Genomic DNA, 21,234 nt, shown 5'->3' with positions numbered 1-21,234 from the left:
AATACATGAAATCTACTATACCAAAACCGCTACACAAAACCGCAAAACGCTAGCTGAAACGCTGCAGAAAAAGAAGAAAAAGCGTTTCAAAATCTGCTAGCATTTTGCGGATCTGCTAGCGGTTTTTGGTGTGCACTAGGCCTTAGTTTCCGTCACACAAGGGTCCCTATTCAATTATCTTTTCTCCTCAGTTTTCTCTCAGGAGATATTGGTAATCTTATCGACAAAATAATGTCTCAGCACCTAGCAACTGGAAAGGTACAAAAAAGTGGGTAAAAATGAAAAATCCTACTTATTTTAAGTATTTCCTTGCTTGCTGGGGACTTAAAAGGTATTTTAGTAATAAAGTGTGAAAATATCTCCTGTGTGATAACTCAAGAGAAAAGTTAAAGGACCACTATTTGAAAAAAAAAAAAGTAAAATATAAAATACATGTAAACACATAGAAATAAGAAGTGTGTTTCTTCCAGAGTAAAATGAACTATAAATTACTTTTCTCCTATGTTGCTGTCACTTACAGTAGAAAGCTGATGGAACTGACATGTTTTTAACTAGTCCATCTTTTTATGGGGAATTCTCAGTACTTCATTTGGTCTTTACAAAAGCTCTCCCCGGAAAGGATCTATACAAAGATTCAGAGCCCCCCCCCCAACTGTTTGCACATCGTTCTGGAAGTTGGACTGACTAACTGCTGTTCACTAAGTGCTTTTGAAGATAAAGAACACCCTGAGGATCCCCCATGAGAAGATGGGCTAGTCCAAAACCAGTCAGTTCTGTCAGATTTCTACTACCTACTGTAAGTGACAGCAATATACTGTAGGAGAAAAGCAATGGATAGCAACCCATTATACTCTGGGAAAACTGTTGAGAGTGGAATAGTTGCAATCAGGCCTGGATTTACATCACAGCAGCCTATAGGTACAGATGTCCTTGCAACCTACACTTCACCCTCCATAAGCCCACTAACCCTCGCCCACCCACACTCTAAGGGCCTGATTCACAAAGCGGTGCTAACAGTTAGCACCCTGGTGAAAAGCCCTTTATCATGCCTAAACTCAGTTTAGGCATGATAAGTTTAGGTGTGATAAGTTTAGGTGTGATAAGTTTAGGCATGATAAGTTTAGGTGTGATAAGTTTAGGCATGATAAGTTTAAGCACCAACTGCGTTAGCACCGCAGTGCACAGCTGATCAAAAGTTTTGCGCTAGCAAAGTCTGGTGCACTTTGCATAGAGTTTAATGGCGCTGCTTTGCGTGCGGGACTTTGCATGCTATCTACACTTATCTAAACTTAGCATGCCTAAACTTATCACACCTAAACTTATCACACCTAAACTTATCACACCTAAACTGGCTTTTCACCAGCGTGGTGCAATGGTTATCATGCCTAAAGTCTCTAACTGGGTTAGCACCGCTTTGTGAATCGAGCTCTAAGTGTGCTGGCTGGCCCAGCTGTCATTTCCCCCTTACTTCCCTTGCCCGCTGTCATAGGTAGCTACAGGTGCCCCTTAGGGCTCGTTTCCACTAGGAGCGGTGCGATGCGGCTACATAGCCGCATCGCACCGCAGGTGTGCTGAAACACATGCACGCCAGTGGAAGAGTTTCCACTGCGTACATGTTGTGCGGTGCGGCGCGGAGCGGTCCGATAATCTGCAGCATGCTGCAGATTTTCGCATGGCCGCATCTGCCCGCAGCCGTGTCCCATCTCCCCAATACACTTCCGCATCGGGAGATGCGGAAGTGATGCGGCCGGCGGCGGAAGTGATGCGATGCGGCTGCGTAGCCACACTCCCATCACTTCGCTAGTGGAAACGAGCCCTTAGTATTAGATAGCTAGAGTAACCCTATGTATTGAGTAGTTGAGGTGCCCCCAACTAAAAAGGAGATCTCATCAATTGCAGAAAGGGTGTCTGCTTCAATGCACAGCCAGAGTTGCATATCAGACTACAGAAAGAAAATTTCAAACATATCAAACTCTGAAAGCATAAACAGTATGAAAAGCTGCGACAATTAGTGACATTTCCTCTGCTCTCTTCACACACTTCAGTCAGAAACACAGGACACAGGATCTGCAGCTGTTTGGAACTCTCTCTGTGTCACACACAGAGCTACACATAGAGTTAACTGTTCAAGTGTGAGGGGAATTTCCCCTCTCCTCATGGCTCAGTCAGCCGTCAGTTTTGGAGTCAGTAAAGTTTGAAAGTATTTTGCTAACAGTAAACAATGAAGTTGATACTAAAATGTATACACCAGTACTTAGCAGCACTTCCCAAACAATTCCTGTGTCAATTGAAAAAAATATGTGAATCGATAGTATTCCTTTAAGGAGGGGAGTGAGCTGCCGTCCCATCATCAGGCACCTGTAGGCACATGCCTACAGTGCCTTGTGGTAAATCCAGCCCTGGCTGAAATATTACAATATACTTAAAATAAGCAAGTAAAAGATTTCCGTTTCATCCCAAGTTTCATCTCAAGTCATATATGGTTGGACAATCAGTGGTTGAAGGAGCAAAGCTCACGTTGTAACCTCTTTACCAGAATAGCTGATGAACAGATAATTCACGTGGTGGATAGGAAACTATGCAATGCCTCACTGGGGACCAAATCAAATTGGGTTCAACTCTGTGATTTGATTAGAAGGAAGGAGGGAGATAAGGGCTATAGGACAGGCAGCAACCAGACAAAGTTTTCTTCTTTATAGATTCACTTTGATTTTGTGGCTTTCACACATTGTTTAATTATCTTAAAACTGTTTTGTGTAACAATTCCATTGCTTTGTTCTTAATTAAATGAGACACTTTATATTTCAGACATCTGTGTTGTGCTGAGATAATTCCCAATTGACTAATTAATACACCCCACTCTCACTGCATCTCCAGGACTAACTCCAGTTCGGGGTATGTACAATATATATATATATATATATATATATATATATATATATATATATATATATATATATGTCGTGATTAGGTTTTAATCAGACTTCTTATATAGCTAACAGAATTAAGGATGACCAAAGATCAAACATGAGAACTGCGGCAACTCAACATTTATTGATTTTGCAATTAGCTGTTGTCATGGAGACTGTCCACATTGCCAGAGGAGAATTTTTTATTGAGCAGTTTGAGTGACTTTTGGTTCCTGCCATCAATAGCCTCCCCTTTCAGCAGCTGCTGGGACTACCCGGCGACTGCAGTTGCCAGACAATGATGAAAAATGATTGGTGATAAGCAGGAGCTATAAAGGCTATACGGTTGTGAGATAGAAAATATGATGCCTCAGCACAAGCGGCGGGGGAAATCCATACAGTTCATTAGCTTTGCTGGCCCCTCAGGCAGGAGAGGAAGGGTCAATGTTTTGCTTCATTATAGATCCAATGCAAACGATTCCTGAGCTGCTCACCAAGGAGACATTTTTGTGTGAAGAAAAAAAAAGTCGAAACACAGAAATACCAGGAGCCCAATCTAGTGTAGTATTTTCATATACAGTAATACAAAAGTGTTAGTAAGCAAATAAATTGAATTCTCAAACTTTACTGATTGCCTTATTTGCAACCACCATTATAATCGCTTGTGTCCTCTAGATTGTAAGCCTTCAGTAGGGTCCTCTTCCTTGCGTCTCCTACCTGCTCATGCACCTCCATTAACATACACCCATCCTATGGATCTCTTGAGTGAACTCAACTGGCCTAACCTCCATACTCTCATCCAGTGACTGACTAAGCATTACCTTGTACTCATACTGTGCTGCGTGATCTGCTTTGCATGTATTCCTGCACTGTCTCATTGCTGTATGTCACCCCTAAATATTGTCTGTAACCTTAACCTTTTCGGGACCGGCCACCTACCCCCCCTTAAGGACCAGGCATTTTGCGCGGGAAGGGGGTGCGCGCGTTTGGGGGGGTCAGGCGGCTGGATCCCGTCTGTGGCTGCCTGGATTTGTGTCCCCCCATGGTGGCCTGGGCCCCCCCTTCTGCCAGCAGCCTTCACTTACCTTCCAGGCTCCAGCGATGAGCCGCACGGGACCCTCTTCTCCGGCCGGCATCTCCATTCTGTCTGACGATCAGTTCCGGGTCGCGGCTTGATGACGTCATCAAGCCGGGACCCGGCGCTGACGTCAGACGGAGCGGAGATGCCGGCCAGAGCGGAGGGGGGTGCCGATCATCGCGGGATTGGCAGGGAGGTGAGTGGATCCTCTTCTTTTCCCCCCTGCCGCCGCCACTGTCAATGTGATCACTGCCATCCGACGGCGATCGTAGTGATCACGTGATCAGCAGCCATACGGCTGCTGATCACTCGGGGGACATGTCAGCTGTCATATGACAGCTTAATTTCCCCCTCCGGGTGCGCACGATCGCGTCGGGAGCGGAGATTGCGGGCCGGCGTAGATTTTACGCCGCATCAGGCTAGAACAGCCACAAGTGCGGCGTAGAATCTAATGCAAGTGGTCCCGAAAAGGTTAAAGAGACTCTGTACTTTAAAAAAAAAACTTTGTGAATCAAGCCCAAAATTGTGTTATGCTAACAGATGCACTGCACTGCTAATGCACCAATATGAATGTACCATTCCAATATAATTGCATTACATTAGCAATGTGATTATATCTTCCGACACAAGGCAGCGTAACAAACCAGTGTGAAAGAAGCCTATAACAAAAAACAAAGGTGAAAGTACCCACAAAACAGCACCAGCCTGACTCAATGTAGAAAGATTTTGTTCTTGGTATTACTTTCCCAGTAGCACAACCTGCCTATCAATCTGGCTTATACCCCTATTAAAGGGGTTGTTTTGCCAGTGGCATGGGGCAGCACGGTGGCGTAGTGGTTAGCTCTCTCACCTTGCAACGCTGGGTCCCTGGTTCGAATCCCAGCCAGGGCACTATCTGCAAAGAGTTTGTATGTTCTCTCTGTGTCTGCGTGGGTCTCCTCTGGGCACTCCAGTTTCCTCCCACATTCCAAAAACATACGGATAAGTTAATTGGCTCCCCCTAAAAAAATTGTCCCTAGACTACAGTACATACACTAGATAACATAGACATATGGCAATGGTAGGGATTAGATTGTGAGCTCCTTTGAGGGACAGTTAGTGACAAGATATATATATATACACTGTACAGCGCTGCGTAATATGTCGGCGCTATATAAATACTAAATAATAATAATAATTAATCATTTGCTTTGTATGTGATGGTGCTTGTCTGTTTTTATGTTGCGTAATATGTCGGCGCTATATAAATACTAAATAATAATAATAATTAATCATTTGCTTTGTATGTGATGGTGCTTGTCTGTTTTTATGTTGAATATCTAAAAGTAGCCTATAGTCTATACTATGGGTGTCCAATAGGTCGATCGCGATCTTACGGCCTCATGGCCGCGTCTTGTCAAAGTCTGAAGCCGCGCAGCCGTGGCTGTCAGATTTTGCTGCCATAGCATCAAACAGGAGAGTAGCACAGCTGAAGGGGAGGCGTGGCTTAATGTGAGAGTAGCAAATGAGCCGACAGGTCTCCTCCCCTCCAGGCTGTGTGACTCACACAAGGGGCCTGATTCACAAAGCAGTGCTAACAGTTAGCACGCTAGTGAAAAGCCCTTTATCGCGCCTAAACTGTGTTTAGGCATGATAAGTTTAGGTGTGATAAGTTTAGGTGTGATAAGTTTAGGCATGATAAGTTTAGGTGTGATAAGTTTTTAGGCGTGATAAGTTTAAGCACCAACTGGGTTAGCACCGCAGTGCACAGCTGATCAAAAGTTTTGCGCTAGCAAAGTCTGGTGCACTTTGCATAGAGTTTAATGGCGCTGCTTTGCGTGCCAGACTTTGCGCGCGATCTAAACTTATCTAAACTTATCATGCCTAAACTTATCATGCCTAAACTTATCATGCCTAAACTGAGTTTAGGCATGATAACAATGGTTATCATGCCTAAAGTCTTTAACTGGGTTATCACCACTTTGTGAATCGAGCCCAGTGTCTCCTCCCCTTTAGGCTGCCTGTGCGCAGCGTCTTCTCCCCCCCAGGCTGCCCGTAAAACGTGTGTCTCCTCCCCTCCACCTACAGGCAAGTGAAATGTGGGCAATGTGGGCAAATAGCTTCAGGATGATTCTGAACCTATTTGCTATGTTTGTATGTTTGGAGGGGGGATATGCAGGGGCGTAACAATAGACCCTGCAAGGGATGCAGCTGCAGGGAGGCCCAGAATCTTTAGGGGGGCCTGTGGGTGGGGCGGAGAAGTTTCTTTTCCCTGTCCTAAAAGACTAACAACTAAGACTGATAACTAAGGGGAGAGAAAAATCTTTCTGCTCTCTGCACCATTGTTCTAATTACTGCCTCTGCTCAGCCACTGATAAGGAATCATACATAGTTTTGTAGACAAAGATTTGTAGACGGTCCCTTATCAGTGTTTGGTAGGATCTTGTGTAGTGTCCAGTCCCCAACTTCTCTACTCCTCCCTAAGTGCTGTGTCCTTTAGTGATGCTGGAGAAGGCTGCAGAGCCAGTTCTGCTCCTTCAGAGATGGACAGAGTGAGTGTAATAGGCTGAGGCTGGGAGCACACTCGTCTGTCAGTTCTCTGTATGCGTTTTCTGCACACCATGGGCTTGATTCACAAAGCGGTGCTAACCTAGTTAGCACGCCTAAAGACTTTGGGCGTGTTAAGTAGGGTGCTAACTAGGTTAGCACCGTTTTGAAATTCAGATCGTGCGCAAAGTCCCACGTGCAAAACATTGCATGCGCACAGCACGGTGCGCACGAAACGTTGCATCGCGGTGCGACGAAAACTGCCCATATGATGCCCCTATAACGCCGCATTGGATGCGACCTTAACGTTGCACTATATTTTTTTGTGTTAAAAAGTGCTCGCGAGCAAAGTCCCGCGCGCAAAGTTTTGCGTGCGGGACTTTGCGCGCGAGCACTTTTTAACACGCTTAAACGTAGTTTAGGTGCGAAGAGGGGCTTTTCACAAGCGTGCTAACAGTTAGCACCGCTTTGTGAATCAAGCCCAATGTATGTCTGTACGTGTGAAAACATGCATGTTTTATCACAGAAGTTAATGTAATTGATAGGGAAAATGCGTGCAGTGCTTCACTGCTGTCCGATTTTATCTGCACGGAGAAAACACATTCAAGTGTGCTCTAGCCAATTGAATAACATTTGCTCTCAGTTTACCGGCGCAGAAAGTGAGGGGGGAGAGGGTGCCCCATCTAAAATTTTGCAGGGGGGCCCAGTGATTTCTAGTTACGCCCCTGGGGAGACGAATTGTGCACTGCCTGCTGGGATGGGGAGGGGGATTCATTACTGTATAGGGGCTTCTGTGTAGGGAGAGATTTCTGTGACTGACTGCTGATGTATGCTGCGGGGTGGGGGGTTGGGGCAGGGGTTGGTGGTGGTAGATCTCGTGGGTTTGGCAGTTTCTAAAGTAGCTTGCGAGCCGAAAAAGTGTGGGCATTCCTGGTCTATAGGCATGAGAAAACACATTTTTCCCACAGATAAGTATATGCATGAAAAGTTATAGGCATGTATACTAAAACACATATTTACAAAACGCATTGAAGTCTATGGACAGAAAATTTAAGGAATATTCACATTGTTGCAGAAATGTGTATCTTGTGCAAATCCGTTACAATTTTGCAAAAGTGTCAAGTTATGTGAAAATCCAAATTTTGACGCCAAAATGACTTTGACAAAAATTCAAGCTTATCCCTACTACCAAATCCCAGGTGGCCACACATACATTTAATTATCTGCCAATTCAATAATTTAATCACATCGATCCACTAAGCCATCCCAGCTACCCTGTTTAAAGAGGACCTTCAATATAAATTACAATTTGCTTTACACCAAATAGGTTACCAAGCTATATGAAATCACACATAATTAAGTGTGATTTTCTCACCCCCAGGGTTTGTATCCCACATATGGTGTTGAAATCCACGCCCCCTGTCTGAAATCAGGCATGGGCAGTTGCTTTTCTTTTCTTAAGTCAGATGAAAAGTATGCTGGGGCTTTGATGTCCCCCCCCCCCCCCCCCCCCGAATCTTGCTCCCAGCCCACATAAGAAATGTAATCTAATCCATGCAGCCAGAAAAGACATCTGAAGTAAGAATTATAGCAAAAAAAACTTGATAAGATAGGCGGCAGCTGTTCTGCTGTGTCTCCTCTCTCCTATACACTGTGAAAAGAGATGTAAATTGAGGCATGCAGGCAGAGGGCAGGGTGGGAGGGGCAGGGGAGGGCACCAGGCTGGAGGGGAGGACACAATGCTGAGGGTGTATTTGCAAGGATGAGGAGAAAGATGGAGGTGCTACTACAGATGTAAATGTGAGTCCGTTCTCTTCGCTACTAGAGATGTCCCAAACTCATCGCAAGTGAACAGTCCCTGGGGAATGACCTCGGGGTCACTTCCAAGTTCGCAAGCTTCCATAGTACTACGCAGATGCTTTCCCAGTGACCGCCCATTCTTTAGTGCACGCCCGCTGCCAGGGGTGCTCTGTGCGTGTGCATGATGTCACGCAGAGCACTCCCAGCTGTGGGTGCGCGCTCAAGGATGTGCGGCCACTGGGAAAGCATCTGCGCAGTACAATGGAAGCTTGCGAACATGGAAGTGACCCCAAGGTCATTCCCCAGGGACTGTTTGCTTGTGAAGAGTTTGGGCTCCTCTATTCACTACCAGATGTAAACTTGATCTAACTATGCACAGTGCATAGACTACATACATGTGCCATTCATACTTTTATGGGGCGGAATCTTTAAAATCTTTCTGATTTTTGACAGTTTATCTAGTAAAAGTAGGACAGGAAGAGGAGCTGTGGGAAATCAGCAGCTGCGCAGATGTTTATTGCATCTAGTGATACAAAGCTGATGGCAGCAGCTGTTGATCAAATTAATGCTGGAGTCTGATCGAGATCAAGCCGTGCAAGGTGATCAAAAGGGGAATAATGAATCAGTTGATGGACCAAGCTGCTGTAGATTCCCGGATGTTTAGCTATAGAAACAGATAACAATCCTATAAACAGTTTATATTGTGCTCTAGTCCATGTATGAGTGTGACTGCACTGCGCAGGTGCAAGTACGTGTGCATTTGCGTGCCCCTGAGTGAAGAAAAAAGCAGCTCTATTCTACTTGCACCTCTGCAGTGCGACCACAAGGCTTGGCAAATATATTCAGAGATTCCCAGCACTGGAGTGGCAAGAAGGAGGCAGATAGGGGAAAACTCTGGACTTTCTGGAGGCTTCCCTCTACTGAGGTAAGTATTCATCTTTTCACATTTGTGTTCCTCTCATGTACACTTTAAGGCCCCTTTTACACTAGCAGGCTAAACCTGCATTGTGTTACCCTATTTTGGAGACTATTGGAGACTTTCACACTTATTGTGGTCCCTGGCGCTGCACCGGAAGTATCCCAGCCGACACAAGGGTAACAGAGCGTTACCACAAGCACCACACTTAACGTAGGGTGCTTGGGGGAATGGCAGTCTATGGGCAACACTCTATGGGCTTTATTCACTACACCGTGATAACTTAAATATCACACCTTATCAAAGATCACACCTTATGAAAATATATCACACATTATCAAAGTTGGCATGCCTTATCAGAGTAGCATAGAGAGCGCTACGAACTTATGCCTGCTAATTGGCAATGGCACTCGTCCTGCCCTGAGCCCCTGCAGGTTCTTAGCGCTCGCTATGCTACTCTGATAAGGCAGGTTAACTTTGATAAGGTGTGATATCTTTTTATAAGGTGTGATATCTTTTCATAAGGTGCGATATCTTTCATAAGGTGTGATATATTTTGATAAGGTGTGATAGCTTTGATAAGGTGTGATATCTTTTCATAATGTGTGATATCTTTTGATAAGGTGTGATATCTTTGATAAGGTGTGATATTTGAGTTATCATGGTTTAGTGAATCAATCCCGATGTGTGAATGACGGAGCGCAGTGCGTCCTGGTGTGCATGAGTTGACCAACTGCAATCCCAGTTACGTGCTTCCTGCCCAGGAGGGAGTACGTCAGTGACCCGGTGGCGGTTCAATGCACATTATATCTTGGTGACGGATATCACAGGACACCTTCAGGGGTCTCGTGGAGTCAATCATTTTTCATGGTACCCTGGAGACCAATAAAATATTAATATTTTATTGTATTGGCTGACCAATCACTAGGGATGGTCAGAAATACCCATTTCCAATTCCACAGAAATTCCAATTGTCTGCCAATGCCAATTTCTAATTTCCATTTTTCAGTTTTTCCGATCTCCAATTTTCCATATTTTTAATTTTTCTGAGGAGTATTTTATTTGCCAGAGGATGCAAAAAAATTAAGAAAAAAAAAACGTGGAAGTCGAAAAATGTAATCTTGTGATTGGCCTAACATTACCACGGTATTCCAATTTTTGATTAGGTTAAAATGACTGAGTTGAGGTAAATGGGATTCCCGCAGAATTCCAATTTTGTTTTCCGATTTCCGATTGGAAAAGCGGAAAGTTAAATTCCACAGGATCTGAATGAGCATCCCTATGAATCACCAATGTGTCCTCTTCTATGATCTGCCACGACACACACTGCCACGTTACATACCACAGCTTACTCATTCCTCCTCTCAGCTCTCCCTCATCATTGTAGATTGCAGATCAGAACCTCCCTCAGGAAAGCCTGCTGTATTTTGCTTTGTTATATACAGTATGTTGTGCTGTGCAGTTAAACGTCCTTGCCTTTCAGTTACTGGAAAGACCTATAATTTCCTCTTGCACATGACAGTTAAATAAGCACCTATGTTGCAGCAGGAACAGTAAAACATTTGCAGTTTTGATTGCTCTGGTGACCCATTTTTTAATAAAGGACATAAATTGACTTATGCTCCAAATAGCAATCTCTTCATCCATCTGCTGTATACTTCAGAGATTATTCCAGACTTGCTCTGTGATCCAGATACGCATTGACTGTGAAAGGCACTCAGCGAAGGTCAATACAGAGCAACTGCAATGATCTGACTTTCATCTTTTTCTCTCTCCTCGGTACAATCGTTTAAAAATACCTTTACTGTCATAATATTAACTGTTACTGGATGGTGTGCAAGCAAATGAGACATCACACTTGTAATAAGTGCATCCCTGTCTTAAGAGCAAGCCCAAGCAGCTCACACAGTGTTCTTCCCTGCTTACACAAAGTGGCACTTTTACAGCAGGTGCTCCTATCCACCCACCACTAGAGGGAGCTGTTTAGCATTCATTACAATTATAATTCAATAATAATGCAAACATTTGTAAAGCTCGTTTCTCTTGTCAAGCGCATAAGAGCTGCAGCCACTGGGAAGTGCTCAAGGGGCCACCCTGCAGTGTTAGGGAGTCTTGCCTAAGGACTCCTTACTGAATAGGTACTGACCCTGTGTTCTGCTTTCTGTTCTCTGTTCTGCGTTTTCTGTTTTGCGCTCTCTGTTCTGCGTTCTCTGTTCTCTGATCTGCAGTGGCTTGATAGTGTAATGGTTAAGGGCTCTGCCTCAGACACAGGCAGCCTAGGTTCAAATCTCGGCTCTTCGTGTTCAGTAAGCCAGCACCTAATCTGTAGGAGACCTTGGGTTAGACTCCCTAACACTGTTATTGCCTACAGAGTGTGCCCTAGTGGCTACAGCTCGGGCGCTTTGAATCTGCCAGTAGAAAAGCGCAATATAAATGTTATTTGTCTTGCCTTGTTCTCTAAACTTCTTCTGGCATGCAGCAAATAAAAGGAGTATGTTAATATAGAATTGGTGCTAATAAACTGGGTCCTGCCCTCTACCTATCCTCCTCCCTCTCCCATGCATCCCAGTATAAAAGCTTTCTTCATGTGACTTGTACATCAGGTCTGATTAGGTGCTATTCTTCCTGTTGTTGTCCTTCCTGCTTCCTGGGCATTAAAGAGGAACTCCAGCCTTAACAAACCTACTGTCATTAAATTACATTAGTTATGTTAATTAAAATAGATAGGTAATATAATCTCTTATCCACCCCGTTTTAAAAGAACAGGCAAATGTTTGATTTCATGATGGCAGCCATCTTTTTGGTTGAAAGGAGGTGACAGGAAGCATGAGACACAGTTCTAACTGTCATGTGTGCTGATCACCCCTCTCAGTTGCTAGGCAATGTGAATAACAACATAGGAAACCCATCAGGCTTTGCACAGCATCAGGGAAAAAAAGCCTGGGCAGTTTTCTTTGATGGGTGGAGCTTAGTTAAAAATGCAGCTACAAATGATGCTTTGGTAAGAAAAACAAAGTTCTGATGCTGTGAAACTGTTAAAGAAACACCAAGCCTTTTCAGTTCTGCTGAGTAGATTTTTAGTCCGGAGGTTCACTTTAATCAGACCTTACTGTAGATCACAGGCAAGAAAATAATTCACACAGTCAAATGGGTAGCAGTAGGATTATTTTAAGGGAGAGGCAGAGAAGCTGGCAATGTGCAGATGTGGTCCATACACAATGAATCGATTCCGGACTCAACCCTTGCACGAATAATCTTCAGAATATATTGTAATAATGTATGCGGTTATACAGCAGACAAAAATGCACAACGTTTCGGGCTACATGCCCTTTCTCAAATGCTTAACCATCTGAACAAACTTAGACCTTCATATAGACACACACATATTGACACACCCCTCCAAAGCATTAAGGGGCGGGCACAAAACTTTTCCAGAACATTAACCCTTACTCCTGAAAGGACAACCAATTATCATAAGAAGCACTTTAAACTGAAGTCCTCGTTAAGGCCACTGGGGGACTGCGTCCCCAACCTGTCCATCCACCAAGCCTCACGCCGCAACAGCGCACTCCTAAATTCTCTACCTTCTTGGCGCTGAACCACTTCGAGTACCTGCCATCGAAGCTGGCTCATGCCATGATTAAATTCCGCGAAATGGCATGCGAGGGGATATTCACGTTTTTTCTCCTCATCCTTTTTCTTTTTACACGCTTCAGGGTGGTGAATGTTGTATTCCATTCCGGGGCCAGATTTCTGGAAAGGCCACAAAGGCCCGGGCCTTGGGCGGCTGAATTCCAAGGGGGCATCTGGACATGAAAGAGGGAATGCTACATATAAAAAAGGTGGCTGAAAAGGAGGAGCAACACATGAAAAAGGGAAGCTGATGCCCAAGGGAGCTGTTCCTGAAGGAAAGGACCTGAAGTACATGGAAGAGACTTGGAAGGGGTGGGGCTGCACAAGAAAGGGGAGTCACAACATACCTGGCCTAGGGGCACAAAAAATACCTGGCCTAGATTCCACCATGTGTTCAGGTGGCCCCAAAACTCATCTGGAATGTCGGATCTGAACAATAGTGTCCCCCAAAGGCATTGTTCTTCTCCTTACCAAGAACAGATTTATACTTTTTCTGTCCCTTGGCCAACTTTCTAGTTGCTTCCTATCCATGTGCAAAAGCATCTCTTCCATTCTATGGGCTATCCCCTCTTCTGTGTGTAAGGTCCATTTACAGCAGCCCCTCTCTTTCATGTACACCTCCCTTGACCATCATCTCTCCTCTCCCATACGTTTCTCCCCATAAACAGCCTACCTTTTCCATTAGCAGCCTCCTCTTCCATAACTCCTGAGCTCGTATATCAGTATCGGTGTGGATTACAATAGGGGTGGCCACCAATTCCCTCCCTGACCACTATGTCCTTTAGAAGTTTTTTCTGACCCAATCTACTCTATCTTATATATGATATCCATTTGTGTTCAAATCAGCTGTTTGGAATATCCAAAATTTATAGTTATTAACAGTTTCTGACATTGTTTTTTATCAACATTGCAGTACTATATTTTATACATCCTTCCCTACCCTAATCCTTTGCCATATCCCACCCCCTTACCCTTCCTATCCCTCCCGAGCCCCTTCCCTTAACTTTAGTCAAAGAGTTTTTTATATTACTTTACATTGTTCATTATATGACTGAATATGGCAACCCCCTCCTTCAACATCTTCAAGAAGGGCCTCAAAACTCACCTTTTCACTCTGGACTACTACCCTTCACAAGTGCTCTAAACCCACAGCTGAACTCTGGTCCCCTACCTTTCGTGTCCTTACCTCTCCCTCTAGATTGTAAGCCTTTGGGCAGGGTCCTCCTCCTTTTGTGTCCTACCTGATCATGCACCGCCATTATTGTGAACCCATGCTATGCATCTGAGTGAACCTAACTTGCCTAATCTCTATGCTCCCCTACCGTGACTGACTAAGCATTACCTGGTACTCATACTGTGCTGCGTGACCTGGTCTTTCTTGTATTCATGTATTGTCATTTTGCTGTATGTCACCCCTAAATATTGTCTGTAACCTAAACTAATGTCCAGCGCTGCATAATATGTTGGCGCTTTATAAATACAATAAATAAATAAATAAATAAAATATGTGTTGCATAATAGTGATGTTCATTGCCAATAACTGTTATGTGAATATCTTTGACTTCAATAAATAAATATATATTTTTTTTAAACAGTGGTGATTTTGCAGCGATTTTCAGAGTAAAACAGGGCCCTAAGTGATCTGGATATACTTGAGTATCTGTAAAAGAAAAAAAAGGGTGTGTCTTCAACTAAGGTGATAAATAAAACCCTCTAGCTCTTCGTGCCAGTAGTAAATATGATTCCTCCCATGCTGCATGAGGCACTTTTTCTACACCACACTGACAGGGTAAGATAATTTCTTTCTCTCTTTTGCTTAACTCTTATTCTTTTCCTCATAACGCACTCTATTTTCCGTTGTTTTGAAAAAACATTTCCTGCCCTTACAGTTCCTCTTTAAAATCTAAACCAAAAAGATCAGCACTCAGTGGTGCCTCTAATCTTCAATCAGAACAGCAGACAAGCAATGTCGATTATGAACTGCATTGGAACAATAGTCCTAATTCCTACAATTACTTAAGATGACCGACCTGTAGCTGCTACCTGTTACCTAAATTAGTGATCATGACGATCACTTATCTAAAAGTGTATGGCATGTATACATTCTCTAACTGAGCTCACAGTCCCAAAACTCTCAGGTTATATTTATGCGTACTGAGGTCATGGACATTCAAGGCCTCTTGGAGGAAACATAAACAATACAAAAGCTTTTCCTTTCTTCTGATAAAGAAGCAAAAGACAGGCATCAAACTTGCACTAGATTATTTAAATATTGTCAGCATTAAAGGGGCACTACAGCGAAAAACTGCAAAATTTAAAATATGTGCAAACATATACAAATAAGAAGTACATTTTTTCCAGAGTAAAATGAGCCATAAATTACTTTTCTCCTATGTTGCTGTCACTTACAGTAGGTAGTAGAAATCTGACAGAAGTGACAGGTTTTGGACTAGTCCATCTCTTTATAGGGGATTATCAGGGATATATTTATTTTCAAAAGCACTTAGTGAATGGCAGTTGCTCTGTCCCAATGCCAAAAAAATGTCTAGCAAGCAGGGAAGCTGGCCAGCATCATTGTTTAAATCCTTTTTTGGGAATATCTTTATAAAGAATAAAAGCTTTGCTGAGAATCCCCTATGAAGAGATGGACTAGCCCAAAGCTTGTCACTTCTGTCAGATTTCTACTGCCTACTGTAAGTGATAGCATTATAGGAGAAAGTAATGTATGGCTCATTTTACTCTGGAAAAAATGTATTTCTTATTTGTGTATGTTTGCACTAATTTTAGTTTTTAAAATGTTTTCTGTAGTGCCCCTTTAAGTGTTTAGTATTAACTGCCCTTCTCTGGGTCAAATCAGCTCACAGCCCCATTCACCAAGAAGCTAGTAAGTTAGCTGTGTGAATAGCAGTCAAATGAAATATCTTGATAAATCCAAGCAGGTCTGGATTTACAGCTCAAGTTCTGGTGCCCTAAACTCCGCCCCTCCTCACAGGCCACACCCCATTTTCTTATGAAATAATAGTGACACACAAGGAAAGGCAGATATTACCAAATACAAGTAGAGAACACCAACAATATGTACATACTTGTATTACCAGCGACATGCAGAATTTACCAAATATAGTCATATAGCCATTCACTACAGCCCCCAGCACAGATCAGGGTGCAGGCAGAGAGATCAGATCACCCCCCTTTTTTCCCCACTAGGGGGATGATGTGCTGGGGGGGTCCGATCTCTCCTGCCTGCGTGTGGCTGGCGGGGGGGGGCACCTCAAAGCCCTCCTCCGCGGCGACATTCACCCCCCTCCCTCTCCTACCTGTCCCCCCGGTGATCGGGGCTGCACAGGACGCTATCCGTCCTGTGCAGCCTGTGACAGGACGTCCCCTGTCACATGGCGGCGATCCCCGGCCGCTGATTGGCCGGGGATCGCCGATCTGCCTTACGGCGCTGCTGCGCAGCAGCGCCGTACAATGTAAACAAAGCGGATTATTTCCGCTTGTGTTTACATTTAGCCTGCGAGCCGCCATCGGCGGCCCGCAGGCTATTCACGGAGCCCCCCGCCGTGATTTGACAGGAAGCAGCCGCTCGCGCGAGCGGCTGCTTCCTGATTAATCAGCCTGCAGCTGGCTGCGTCGCTGGTCCTGCAGCTGCCACTTTGCCGACGCACGGTATAAGCGTGCGGTCGGCAAGTGGTTAAAGCTCATACACACCTACCAATAATCTGTCCAACTATCTTCCAAACTTGTCTGTGGGAAGATAAGTTGGTTCTGTGTACGGCTGGCAAACAACCAGATGACCAACTGATAACAGGTTGTTTGCCAGATCCAACCGGTGGATCAATCTGACAAACTATCGTGCAGGTTAGAATGTGCGTACAAGTCTTTTGAACAACTTTGTTGTTTTTGAATATGAACATGTTGTGCATTTTGTTGTTTAATTTGTGTGCATAGTATTTAACCACTTCACCTCCAAGGGTTTTTCTCCACTATATTACTACTTATCGCAATGAAACAATCTATATCTTGTTTTTTTTTTCACCGCCAATTAGAGATGGCCCGAACCTCCGATTTTCTGCAAAAGTTTGGTTCGCGCTAAGTTTCGCGAACTGCAATAGACTTCAATGGGGAGGCAAACTTTGAAAACTAGAAACACTTATGCTGGCCTCAAAAGTGATGGAAAAGATGTTTCAAGGGGTCTAACACCTGAGTTTTTGCATGGGTGAGTGGGATAGACACCAAAAGTCCCGGAGAAAAATCTGGATTTGACGCAAAGCAGCGTTTTAAGGGCAGAAATCACATTGAATGCTAAATTGCAGGCCTAAAGTGCTTTAAAACATCTTGCATGTGTATACATCAATCAGGGAGTGTAATTAGAGTTCTGTTTCACACTGACACTCCAAACTCACTGTGTAACGCACCGTAAACAGCTGTTTGTGTAGTGACGCCCGTGCTGGACTGGTGCGCACCATAGCCAGAGTGCAGGCGGTTTTAAAGCCCATATGGTTGCCGGGCTGTGGTAGCTCAATGATAGAACAACAGTGACGGTCCAGCTGATCAAATTTGGTCTGTCCATAATGAAGCAACGACCTTATTATCTTGGGTGAGCCCCCCTCCCGAGACACTCATATAGCCGTCAGTCATTGCTTCATTGTGATACGCAAGCCCCTTCACCCCGGCAAGGTAATAATCACAAAGGGGTATTGGCACATGTACATGCTTTTTGTTTTGTTGTTGCAGCTGCAGTGCAGCCAGAAAAATTAGGCAGGCATGTACGCGCACCAGAAAAATTAGTATAGCGGCTGCTGCTAGCAGCGGCCTTAAAAATTCAGGAATCCACCTGGAGTCCTGGACCCTGTTGGTGGTGGTGGAGAAGGCAGTCAAGCAGCCTGCGGGCGGAGGTGCTGTGTGGGGAGCGTCTTAGTCTTGGGGCAGGCAGTCACATGGCGTGTAGGCAGAGATGCTGTGTGTGGGGACTGACTTAGTCTTCGGGCAGGCAGTAGCCCTACAGGATCCATGCCTCATTCATTGATAAAGGTGAGGTACTGAACACTTTTGTGACTGCGCTGAAGGTCCTTTCTGACAGGACGCTTAAGGCAGGGCAAGACAGAAGTTGGATGGCAAATTGTGACAGCTGTGGCCACAGGTCAAGCCTGCGCACCCAGTAGTCCATCGCTGCTCATACTGGCAATGGTTCTTTCTCTACCATTGTTAAAGAGACACTGAAGCGAAAAAAAAAAATATGATATAATGAATTGGTTGTGTACTATGAATAATTACTAGAAGTTTAGCAGCAAAGAAAATATTCTCATATTTTTATTTTCAGGTATATAGTGTTTTTTCTAACATTGCATCATTCTATAATATGTGCAGATTACACAACACTCAGCATTCAAAATGATTCTTACAGAGCAGTCTGTGAGCTAATGACCTCTCCTCTGGCAGAGAAAAAGTAAATATTTCAATAACACTTGAGATAATAAAAGTCAGATAACAGCCCTCTCCACGACTTTGAAAGTCGTAGAGCTTAATTGCTTTTTTGCATAGAGATAACAACTGGAGTTTCTTAACTCTTCCTGTACTGGAAACAATTAGACTGATGTATCTGATCTTAATGTTTTATTTCTTAGCTGTACTACACATACAAATCATAATATCATAATTTTTTTTTCGCTTCAGTGTCTCTTTAAAGAAAGCGTAAGGCGTCAGGGTTCGATTCCGGTCCGGAGTTGGAGCCTGATAAATGGCTACCACCACACATCCAAGGAAGGCAGCAGGCATGGCATGCAAGTCCCGAGGTAGTAACATAAAATAACAATACAGGAGGACTTTTGAGGCCCTGCTATATATGAGACACATCAATTTTAAATCCTTTAACGAGAATCTGTTATGGAGGGCAAGTCTGCAATCCATTCAAGTGAAAGGTATGCACTGACTGCCAGGTATAATACAAATGTGCAGTCACAAATGCAGCGAAAGGTATGCAGTGACTGGTATTACAATACAATGTGCAGCTGTCACACAGGTGCAGTTAACAGGTATGCTTGGAGTGGTATATTACACAGCGTGCGGTCACACAGGTACTGTAAACAATTATGCAATGACTGGTATTACAAATGTGCACCTGTCACACACAGACAGGTACCGGACAGGCACAGTGACACTGCGTGTGCTCACGTAGGTAGGTGGGTGCACTGTGAACAACAGGTAGTTATATGCAGTGAGGGGTATTACAACTGTCACACACAGACAGGTACCGGACAGGCACAGTGACACTGCGTGTGCTCACGTAGGTAGGTGGATGCACTGTGAACAACAGGTAGTTATATGCAGTGAGGGGTATTACAAATCTGCACCTGGCACAGTAGCAATTACCACCATGGGGGCAAAGGCCAGCTGCGACTGACTGACAGGGCTATATATAATGCAAGTGGGACACACACAAAAAAAATAGATCACAGGAACAAGATATAGCTCTCAAAAGAGCTGTTGAGGGGTGCTTTTTTAGCAATAAGAAACAGCAAGGAGCAAGCTAACAAGCCTACAAGAGCCTAACTAAGCTTTCCCTATGAGAGTCTGCAGCAGCTCTGCCTTCTCTAATTACTGCAGGCACATGAGTGAGTCCAATGCCTGACACTGCCTGCCTTTTATAAAGGGGGGGGGGGGCTCCAGGAGGGAGTGTAGCCTGATTGGCTACAATGTGCCTGCTGACTGTGATGTAGAGGGTCAAAGTTGACCCTAATGATGCACTATGGGGGTGAATCGAACTTTCGGAAAAGTTTGCCGGGAAAAGTTCGCCGGCGAACCGTTCGGGTTATCTCTACCGCCAATTAGGCTTTCTTTGGGGGGGAGGGGTACTTTTTGCTAAGCATTATTTTATGCTAACTGTGTTTTAACAGGAAAATTAAGAAAAAAAGGAAAAATCATTATTTCTCAGTTGTCAGTCATTGTAGTTTTAACCCCCTTGCCGTTCCAATTACTGCAGCAAGGGGGCAGCGCAGCACATTTTTTTAATTTATTTATTATTAAATCATGTAGCTAGCCTAGCGCTAGCTACATGATAGCTGCTGACAAGCGGCATCCCCCTATCTACTTCGCTCACCGCAGCCGATCTGCGCAAGCAGGAAATCCCGTTGAGAACGGAATTTCCTGCAGGGCTTCCCCATCGCCATGTCGACGGGGCGGGATGACGTCACCGAAGTCATGGATGTCGGGATGTCAGAGGGAATCCCGATCCACCCCTCAGCGCTGCCTGGCACTGATTAGCCAGGCTGCGCAAGGGGTCTGGGGGGGGAGCGGCGCGACGGGTAGCAGCGAATCGGCGGCGAGCGGCGGCGGCGAGCGGCTTATGCACGCAGCTAGCAATGTGCTAGCTGCGTGTAATAAAAAAAAATTGTGAAAATCGGCCCAGCGGGGTCTGAGCAATCCTCCTGCGCACGTTACCCCGAGCTCAGCCCGGGATAACCGGCAAGGAGGTTAAAATAATACATGCTACCATAATTAAAACCTACACATTTTGTGAATGATGGCACCATCTCATTGATGGCCGCGGTCATTCACATGGGGATTTAGATCAATTAATGGGAACTGTGTTCCCATTCATTTATTTCCTATCTAGCAATCGGTGGCGGTAACAAGCGTGGGGGGAGGGGGGGCAGCGGGAGTGCATGACAGCAAGGGACGTAATAGCTATGTCCCTGCGAGAAGATATGGGAAAATGCAGGGATGTAGTTACTTGTCCCGGGGAGGGGAAATGGTTAAATGAGTTGGTTGGTTAGTTGGTTGGCGTGTGTGTACGTACTTGTCAGGTAAACAACTTGTAGTTTGGCTGGTCATGTTGTACGGTTGGTTGTTCATTAAAGAGAACCCGAGGTGTGTTTAAAGAATGTTATCTGCATACAGAGGCTGGATCTGCCTATACAGCCCAGCCTCTGTTGCTATCCCAAACCCCACTAAGGTCCCCCTGCACTCTGCAATCCCTCATAAATCACAGCCGTGCTGTGAGGCTGTGTTTACATCTGTAGTGTCAGTCTCAGCTGCTCCCCCGCCTCCTGCATAGCTCCAGTCCCTGCCCCCGTCCCTTCCCTCCAATCAGCAGGGAGGGAAGGGATGCAGGCGGGGACTGGAGTTCTGCAGGAGGCGGGGAGAGCAGCAGACTGACACTATAGAGATAAACACAGCCAGCTCTGACAAGCTGTTTGTCAGCAGCGTGGCTGTGATTTATGAGGGATTGCAGAGTGCAGGGGGATCTTAGGGGGGTTTGGGATAGCAACAGAGGCTGGGCTGTATAGGCAGATCAAGCCTCTGTATGCAGATAATAATCTTCAAACCTACCTCGGGTTCTCTTTAAGTTGGACGTGTGTATGAGCCTTTAG

General features: G+C 44.8%; 1 protein-coding gene across 1 annotated transcript in view; it reads right to left on the bottom strand.

Moving 5' to 3' along the window:
- PCSK2 (proprotein convertase subtilisin/kexin type 2) overlaps positions 1-21,234 on the bottom strand; it is a 277,467-nt gene that overhangs the window by 161,327 nt on the left and 94,906 nt on the right. The window lies entirely within an intron of this gene.

This window comes from Hyperolius riggenbachi, chromosome 4 (genome assembly GCF_040937935.1).
Source record: "Hyperolius riggenbachi isolate aHypRig1 chromosome 4, aHypRig1.pri, whole genome shotgun sequence".
Classification (NCBI taxonomy): Eukaryota; Metazoa; Chordata; class Amphibia; order Anura; family Hyperoliidae; genus Hyperolius; species Hyperolius riggenbachi.
This window is presented reverse-complemented; position numbering and strand designations above follow the sequence as displayed.